The sequence below is a fragment of the Solanum pennellii genome, chromosome 4 (genome assembly GCF_001406875.1).
Source record: "Solanum pennellii chromosome 4, SPENNV200".
In the NCBI taxonomy this organism is placed as follows: domain Eukaryota; kingdom Viridiplantae; phylum Streptophyta; class Magnoliopsida; order Solanales; family Solanaceae; genus Solanum; species Solanum pennellii.
Window position 1 is genome coordinate 24,365,627 of NC_028640.1, and position 8,783 is coordinate 24,374,409.

The 8,783-nt window shown below is 30.0% G+C and overlaps 1 long non-coding RNA gene across 2 annotated transcripts; it reads left to right on the forward strand.

The window, feature by feature from the left end:
* The first annotated feature begins 5,197 nt into the window (after window positions 1-5,197).
* On the forward strand, window positions 5,198-8,480 carry LOC114076812. 2 transcript variants are annotated; one of them, XR_003577849.1, is made up of 3 exons: window positions 5,198-5,244; window positions 7,411-8,102; window positions 8,187-8,480. It is a non-coding gene; the product is annotated as an uncharacterized LOC114076812 (long non-coding RNA). The 2 variants fall into 2 exon arrangements; XR_003577848.1 differs by having other exon boundaries at window positions 7,411-7,591.
* Window positions 8,481-8,783: the final 303 nt, after the last annotated feature.

Sequence of the window (8,783 nt, forward strand, 5' to 3'; positions counted from 1 at the left end):
GATAAGGGTTAGGAAAGCAACACACGTAGCCGGACCAAGGTGCGGAGTGAGATTTTCTAGATGCCGGACCAAGGATTTAGAAATACATAACTTATCACTTTGCATGCAAGATACTAGGAAAGAATTGTTATAGTTAGAATTATCAAGTTATGAACCTGTGGGGAACACGTAAACCCTAGTTACTTTGATTAATTGATTAAAATCCAACATTCAAAGCTGTTAAGTGTCTCTTTCAATTTAGGTAGTTATTTTCATTCATTTAGAAATAGAAACCCCCCTTTTATTGTTTTTACTTTCCAAGGAAGTAATTGACTGAACAAAAGTAATAATAGATTGAAGTTAAGTCTAGACTATTTTCCTCGTGGGAACGATCCCAACCTCACTAGTTCGGTTATTTATTTGACACGACCGCTTTACTTCTTATTTGAGAAGTAAGTTTGAGCGTATCAAATGTATGCATGTGGCTATTTATCCAGTATATGTTACTTTAAACCATCAAAAGTATTTAACTTCCCCTAATTTCTTAATAGTCTTTCTTTGATTGCTGCAAATTTACTTCAAGTCTTTCTTTGGTATATGTGTACAACATAGGGACTTTGAAGCTCAATCTATAATGACAGTCATTGTGAAGGAGAGTATAAACCATTTATCCATTAAGCTTGAATTTCTATAATGACAGTCACAGTGTCACTTTGATTTTAAGAATTGATCTTTTTCTATCCAAACATCAAATTCTTAATAATAATGTAGGAAGATAAAATGAATTCTCAATTTCTTTTGGAAAAAAGCACCATGTTCTCATCCCAATCCATTTTCTTCCTTTGCAAGGGACCACGGGTGACATGAGCCGTGGCTCGATAAATCCCTACCTTTCAACCACTATCAGGGGGACATCAAAGGGGAAATGATGGATTTCAGAACCTATAGATAATATATTATTATTTATTTGAGCCTTTTCCTTTTTCCCTTTCAGTCATTCTATTGTTGTCGTTATCATCCATAGGAACTGTCTCAGTGACTAAGATATCCATGGAATACTTTTTCACCCAAAAAGAAATGAGGATACTCGCTAAGATATCGATTAAAGAAATGTATTAGATCCAGAGTCGGATGATACATCAGCACCAACTAGACTGCCAATAGATGTGTTCTATAGGATCATTGGCAGGCAGCCAATTGCAGTTGGAAGTAGGAAATCCAGGAAGAACCTAACATTGATTGCTGCTAAGGCATAGTTAATTACAAGAAAGGTAAATACTAATGAAAGAAACATCTTGTGGGAGTTATAGTGTTTCATTTTACGTCATAGTCAACAATCTTGTCTCCTTGTCATTTCTATTGATTTTTGCATTGGTTTTCTCAACTCCATTATAGTGCCTTAGCACCAAACTTCATCATTGGAAACTCATTAGCATGTGCTATGATGGGATCGTGCGCGTTATTCTCTGGTACTTTGTTTCTAAGAATGAGATACCAAATTAATGCATTGTGATGCATTATGTATCACTTTTTAAGTACCTTTTTGAAGGATTCTTAATTGTGATGCATTATGTTATATTAATGTGCTAGTGTGCGTTCTGTGGGGTTGATATGTTTTATTTTTCTCCATGAATGTATTATTCATGAGCTACTTTTGATTTTCATAGGTTTTGTTACACTTGTTCAACTAAAAAGGAGCGTGTTATATATTGCCAAGAATTGCAAATATTGATACGTTGAAGAAGAGTGTGTTGGATCAAAGGACTGTTCTTGTTATACCATTTAGTGAGTTCAGTTGTGTTCTTCACTGGCGTCCAGCCTTGCCATGTTGAAAAGACTATGTTTCACTAATCCAATTGCATAATTTGATATATTAATTTTTATTATTGTCATATATACAAACAAATGTAGTATTCTTTTGTGGTTTTCCACTTAATATCCTATTGTATTTCTACTTATATCGTGTAATTATTGCTACTTAATATCGTGCTATATTGCTTTTTAATATCTTGTTGTATTATTTTTTAATATCATGTTGTATTTGTACTTGCTACTTAATATTGTGTTTTAGTACTTTAAGATTTTGCTTAGATTAAGCGGGTCAAATTGGGCGAGTCATAACACAACCCAAATTTTAGCTCATTTGAGCCCAAAATTAATTTGGACAGGTTATAACCCAACCTATTTTCTGATGCAGCCCATTTTAACATTTTATAATTCAATCCACCCGCCCATTTGACACCACTAAGCACATCAATAGCCGATGACTGCTTATAACTTCAGATTGATCAGGTATTGCGAGAAATTTGATGAAATTGAAACTCCCCACTTGCTTCCGGTAGAAGAGCTCATGCTGCAAAAAGGTCAATCTTTGATTAATAAATTTTACTTGAGTTATCTTTTTATGTTTATGGATTTTTATTTTTGAGTACAAAGTTAATATTGATATCGTTAGAAATCAATTGGCAATGGGTTGTTTCTTGGTCTTAAGCACTAGTTTGGTGTACTTCTCGGTAAGGAATGGGATGAAAATTTTTTAAGTATGTTGAAATTTCCAAGTACATTAACTTTTTAATTTGTTCATAGCATTAATATATATGATTTGATGAATGAAGAGTTAATCGTAATAACTTGAGGTTTGTGTATTCCACATTTTTAATGAATTAGCTTTTAAACGAGATTTTAACATGAGATTGATATGATGTGATTATAGATTAACAAATGAAATTCATATGGATTACTAGAGTGACGAGCCTGGTATTTTGGCATGAGTACTATGAGCAATAATCTCACCACAAATAGTATGTCATAAATTTCATGAGTTTTACATGATTTATAAAGTAAATGTGTTACTGAATGTTATGAACTTGCATGTGGGACAAGTGTTTTAGTTGATATGAAATTGAAATGATTATTTCAGAGGATCTCATTTTTACATGATATGATTACTATTACAGAAAGGTTTTACACTTACTTGAGAAATATTGTTTTGACAGGTGTGTGTTAAACATTGAAATGATATGATTTGATAAGATTTACATGAGTTGTTCGATTTTGAAATACTTCAAAGATCACAAGAAAAGTGTAAATGAGAGTAGACCTTGATGAATTCCGTAGCTAATGACGCGTTCGTTCGACCTGGTGCACCTTGTAGTTACAGATTACCGATAAATTTCTTGAAAGTGGGAAGCTAGAACTAGTATACTATTACTGATATCCCTCAACTAGGGATCTACTGTTATAAATATATAAATCCTTTATGAGGAGTTTAATGTTATTTTTTATTTCTTAAAGAGAAGGGCACACTGAAAAAAGGATACCTCCTAGCTGTACGATTTGATATGAAAATATTTTTCTGAGTGTACTATCAAGTATTAACATTTATTTTGCTTATATGATGCACATAACATTGAATATTATTATTGTTTCTGAAAAGCTTTATTTCATCATTATGATTATTATACTAGCATATTTTTGACTTGTCCCTCATTAAAATGGTTGTGCTTAGCTATTAATACTCACTGAACTAGCATCTCACTTCCCCCTAATTGTTTTTACAGAGAACTCAGGTGGTATTGAGAAGCATTTCATTTATTAGAGAGTGTAATTTGGTGTCATCTTGTGAGCCCGACATTGCCTCGAGTGGCAACAGATCTATTGATTTGTCATGTATTTTTAAACTCTTAGAGTCGCTCCATTCATCATTCCTTTTATTTGAGTCATGATTAATATTGCGTATTGTAGTAAAGTGACTAGTTTATAACTTTTTTTTCATATTTGGAGATGAATTGATTTTATCCCGTACCAATTAGATCATTGGTGAATATTATGTCGTGGGGTATAGTTGCTATCAGTTGTGTTGTGATATTCTAAACACAGAAAATTAAGGATAGGCCTAGAAATAAAGGAAACTCTGCCCACATTTCTGTACAATTTTGGTAATTCTTGCTTTGTGATTCTCTCTCTTAGAGTTGGTCACGTTATTAACTTGGGTTGTGACAATAAAGGTGGTCTGTTGATATGTTGTTCTTGACCATGTCCAATAGAAAGTGTATAATTTATAGTGATCTTTTCTTGAAATTTTAGACTCTTGATTAAGATAACGTTGCTCTGATGTCATTTGTTGGAATTATGACCTTTATAATTGTACTAAGCAAGATTTACTAACTATATGTTCCTTGATTATATAGTAATTTAAAGTAAATAAGTGTGCAAGTCAATAACACAACAATTCAAAACTTCCCTTTTATTAATCAGAACTTAAAATTAGACAACAATTACACAACTTTGTAATCTAGGAAATTATTAACTTTAGTTCCTATACCCAAGACGAAAAGCCAAGGTTTAAATCTTTTATAGTCAACAAGTTGCATTAACTTGTTATACCCACCCACAGTTAGAACTCACTTGGAATTGATATAATTAACTGAAACATCCAATGAATAATTATACTATCAATATATCTTACGCTGCACTCCAAGACAAATCTAATCATGTTTTGCTTGTTAGTCATATTCTAAGTGCACAAGTCATTTTACAGAAAACCCTTCTCTTTATATAGATTGACAAACCTTTCCTTCTTTGCCTTGAACTTGATATGTTTGAAATGTTTCCTACATCTTGTAAGACTTAGAAGCACTTCAAACTACTTCACATGGTTGCGCATATATACGATCATATTCACCTTTTCCTAATCATATTAGGTTAACGCAAGTTCATGTAGAATCAACTTGTTCCACGCATATTGTCTGTCTCCAAAATTCTAATTTATGTGAATCTAACAACTAAACTGACAAATTGAGCAATTTTATTAACTTCATGTCCTAATTAGGAAACTTAAATTATTATAATCACTTGTATTGATATATACTCAACACTCACCCCATTTGATCATCCGTTTTCATTGAGTAACATGAATTTCTCCTTGCAATCACTTGGTGTTAGTATACATTAAGCATCACTCCCTCGATTGTTAATTTTCATTGCATAGTAAATATTTATTCATTTGAAAAGTTTTTTGAAAACTTAATTTGCTACAATCACTAATATTTGTATATATTCAACATTCACACACTTTAATTCTTTATTTTTATATACTAGCATATATTTCTCCGCTTGAAATCTATTTGAAAAAAAGTCTTGCAATTAATGTTGCAGTCAACGCTACAACCACCTAATTACTACATATTAAATACTACCCCCTCAACTGTTTTTCATTATTCACCCCATAAAAAATTTCTTCATTACTACACTCTTGTAAAAATGGTGAGTTATTTTTTTATGTTCTTATTTCACTTTTTAAATGAGAATAAGCGTTTTAGACTGAATATATCTATGGATTGGTCTTGGTTTGTAATTATATTTATTTGTGACACTAGGTTTTATTAGAGAAATAATGCCTATGAGCTCATGTCGTAGATCTTCGTTCGTAAATTCAGTTATTTGTGCGATCATATAATTTTTTTTAGAGAAATCATGTCTATCTGGTCATGTCCTTTGATCCATCACAATTATTCTTGTCTTTATGTTTTGATGTTTGATTGAGTAATTGGTCAATTTGTTCCTTTTTTAAAAAAAAAAAATTGTGTACTTGCTTATTCAAACCAAGATTATTAAGTTTTAATTTGTGCTTCTAAATTCACACAAGTATTCTCTCAAAGAGGCAATCATGGTTGAGATTCAAATTTTATGTTATGATTTTTGCGTTATCTTTTTATACTAGGACATTTTTGTTTATTCCAGAATTAATGGTGTATCTTGCCTTAGTTTTGTTATCTCATAAAAATTGTAGACTCAATTATATAACTAATTTACTAGAGACTAATGTTTCTCGTCTTTATTCTTGCTGTAGACCAGTGATATTGACAAGACTCTTTGATTTTCAGATTTTTCAAAGCGACAAAAGCGTAGAGTGATTTGTAGTATATTCAGTCTTACCTTATTAAAATTGTTCAACTAGAGTTCACCATTTTACGAAATATTTTGTTGAGGTAAACTTTGTTCAGTGTCCCTATATAAAGGTTTTGAAACAATCATTATAGACGAAAAATTACAATTTATTTGGCAACTGATTTTCTTGTGAACATTTTCATCGATCGTGTTTTATAATTTTCATAAATTCAATTTAAGTTTAAAGTGTATTTTAGTATTATAAATGATTATTTCTCTAGTTAATCGTCAATGACTCTATGGACTTGTCATTTTAACTTTTTTAATTATAATTAGTTAATTTTTTTATTTTAATTTCTGATTTTATGGTGAAACAGGGGTGGGAGCAAGGGGAATCTGACCTAAATAAGAAAATAAATCTCCGTGTATTTTGAGTTAACCAGAAAAAATGTGTTACTAATGCTTTAAAAAGGATCTTTGATGAAAAGTTCTATCCTTTAGAAAATAGACAACCTCACTGCAAACCTTAAATCTTTTCTTTGATTTATATTTCCAAGATGAATTATATAAAAGAGAAATTTATTTATTTTTCTTCTCATAGATTTTGGGATTTAGCTTTGAGTGGTTTAATTTTCTTTCCTATTTAATTTAGTTGGAGTAAATAATGTCAAAAGAATTTTGTTTTTCCTTATTTTAAAATCTAGAATTTTCTCAATTCACATGACATTTGATTTAGTTTAAAAAATTGTTTTCTATATATAAAAAAAAAACTAACTACAAACACAATATATTTCTGCTAAATTTTTAGAATTTTATTATTCTTGTGAAGCCAATTTCATGCAAAAAAAATTTCTAAAGTTTGAAGGTTATGTTCTACTGAAAGCTTTTACTAGAGAAGGTGTTCATCAAAAAGTTATACTCATTTTAACACATATAGCACTTCAACAAAATATATATATTTAATGAGAATAAATTTTTATTCTGGAGAAAAAATATTAAGTAAATAAATTAAATTAATGTCGTTGTATTTAAAGTCACTAAAGACTTTAACTACATTTCTGAAGTGTTGGTTACAAATATTATCATATTTATTATAGCTGCTAAATATGATATAGTTAATTATATTATTGTAGGAAACTATTTGTTTCTAAGTGATTGTTTATAGTAGTGTATTAAAATTTTAAAGAATAATATATAATTCTTGGTTGTATCACATAAATTTTGGAACATCTTGAGTTTACTCTAAAATGTTAGTGACTGTCAGTTTTCATCAAACTTATTCTTACATCCTTCTGTATGACATGTGTAAAGAGAAAGTTACTCATAAATGTCACATGCATTATACCTTCTTATTTTTTGTGTTTGAACATGCACCTATTTTATAGTCTTGAAATTAAACTAGTATAAGAAGAAGATGTGATTAATTTTATTTGTAAAGTCATGTTTGAATGCGTTTTTTATAAATAATAGAACAATATTTTAAGGTTCTATTTCAGATTTGTTGGGCAATTTCTTTAATTTAACTTTGATTGAATTGTTCAGCTGTTTCAGGAAATTATTATTTCTTATGGATTCAGAAATGGGAAAAATACAATTGTAATGAGAGAAACGGAGTCTTCAATCAAATATTGTAAAAATATCAATTTGAATTTAATCATATTTGCTGATTGCACTGAGGAAAAATCAATTGACTTAAATGAACCCAACAATTATGCCAGAGGAGGTACTGAAACTTGTCACCTCGTAAATAGTGTTAAAAATATTGATCTCATTTCATTAGAACGTCTGCTCTTCCGAAATTCATAATTATTACATGCTCTGACAACTTCATTTTTTCAGAATATGTATGAGTATTTTAAATTGTTAATTAGTCTGACTATATAAGAATATGTATATTCTCTTTGTTTTCATTTGTCAAAAGTAACCTTGACATGTTGAATATGTTATTTCATGACACACATGCCTTTGATGCAATGTGTGATAATGATACTAAGCAAAATAGGTCCATTACTATTCAAAATTTAGAATGAAGAAGATGAACACTATGATGCTCAAAATGATGAAATTTCTTATTATAGGGAAATGCAGTATCAGGTAATATGATTAGAGTAGTCAATTTATTATTATTTTTGCAAATAACATTGAAAAAGAGCGTTATTTATAAACTTATGAAGCAGAACAAGTATCAATCAACCAAGATGAAAATTTATAGCGACTCTTGCTGCATATGTTTGGTAACTTTGGTTGTTTCCCATTTCACTTTAAAGCTTCTTGAAAACCTTATTCAATTATATGTTTTCCTATTTTGGCATGTATAGGGTACTTCTGATGATGGGGGAGAACTAGGAATAACCAACTGTGGACATAAAAATTCATTTTCAATGCATTAGAAAGTGGCTGAAGAGAAACAATTCTTGTCCTGTTTGCAGAAAGATTGTTTTGACTCCATAGGATACGAGCCTTTGGTTCTCATTTAAAACAAAAAAAATTCTCAAGCCACATTTTCAGTTGATTAACTTGGTGGAGACACTACATACTTCTGTGTCTTGTTTATTGATGGAGTAGAATTATTCAAATGATAAATCTATGGATATAAATTTTTTTGCTTTCAACATAGCCATCAATCAATCATTTTATCAACATTAGTCTGAAAAATATCATTTCTTACTTTTTCAGCGTGGTGTATTTACACTACGAACCATTGTAGTAATTAATACTTTTTGAGATTTTTGATTCTACCAACGTACTAGTAACATTGTTACCCTATGAACTTTCTATTGTTTTAATTACCCTGTCAATTTTTTTGGCATATAAAAAAAATAGTGACGTTATTAATTTTGATAGTTGATGGAATTCTATAACTGTGACTGATCATTTTATTGATAGTTGAAAATGACGATGTGTCATGAGTCCAA